At 34.5% G+C, this 1,131-nt stretch overlaps 1 protein-coding gene across 1 annotated transcript in view; it reads left to right on the top strand.

Annotated features, from left to right (window-relative positions):
• The window catches only part of Gldc (glycine decarboxylase), a 75,899-nt gene that overhangs the window by 24,473 nt on the left and 50,295 nt on the right, over window positions 1–1,131 (top strand). The gene's annotated exons all lie outside the window — the stretch shown is intronic.

Here is a 1,131-nt window from a genome sequence, read left to right as displayed (position 1 = left end):
AGTCCCAAGTTTAGGGTTATGGGTATGAGTCACCTTGTTCAGCTGAACTATGGTGCTTTTTACTGTACATAGAGAATCTTCTGCTCTCATAGAAACATGATAATTTCACCTTTTTTAATGTTTCTGCCATAATTCCTCAGCATGTACATATCAAATGAGCATGTCTTTGGGTTACACTGTGTTAGAATGCTTGATTTCAAAAGTTTCCTGTTTCACTTGCTGATAAATTTCAAAAAAAATTGCTAGATGGATGTTGACTTAGGGTAAAGACAAACAATTTCTGAATGGCTCTGGATGTACTTCTGTCATATTGTGTGTGTGTATTGTATGTATTTGTATCAAAAGGTATCTTAGTATTGATAATCATAAAGTCAAAGTGGCTGTTAACTTGAGAAACACTAAAGATGTTCTACATTTTCCATGATCAAACATTTAGCCAAAGTTTCATTATTTTTATTTATTTAATTATTTTTATTTTATGGACATTGGTGTGAGGGTTTCAAATCCCCTGAAACTGGAGTTACAGACAATTGTGAGCTGCCATGTGGGTTCTGGGAATTGAACCCAGGTCCTTTGGAAGAGCAGCCGGTGTACTTAACCGCTGAGCCATCTCTCCAGTCCCAAGATTTAGTTCTTTAAAAATAAGCATATCTATTCATTAATATGCAGATTTGCTGTAGCAGCTGGGCCAGCCATCCCAACACAAAAATAATTAAATACATAAATTTGCTTTTGTTTCTTAACAGTTGACATCTATCTATTTGTCTATCATCTAGATATCAGGGTTGTTCCCAAATAAATTTCTTTATGCTTTATTGTCAGCAAATCTTGATTTGGATGTGTATGTTATATATCTATATGCCTTCTCTCGTGAAAAGATTCATCTGATAAAAATGAGTCATGAGTTGAAAAAGTCTAGGAATAAGAAGTCCTGGTCTTAGACTCCTTCTTGCTGTACCCATGGAGAGGCTTATCATTTCTCTCTCTTTCCAGCCCCCTCCCCACATATATATGTTGTGGGCACTTGTGTGCACACATACACTTTTATTTATTTATTTATTTATTTTTAAATATTTATTTATTTACTTATTATGTATACAATATTCTGTCTGTATGCCTGAAGGCCAGATG

Source organism: Microtus ochrogaster, chromosome 8 (genome assembly GCF_000317375.1).
Source record: "Microtus ochrogaster isolate Prairie Vole_2 chromosome 8, MicOch1.0, whole genome shotgun sequence".
In the NCBI taxonomy this organism is placed as follows: domain Eukaryota; kingdom Metazoa; phylum Chordata; class Mammalia; order Rodentia; family Cricetidae; genus Microtus; species Microtus ochrogaster.
The sequence above is the reverse complement of the archived record's forward strand: the minus strand, read 5'-3'. Positions and strand labels throughout refer to the sequence as shown.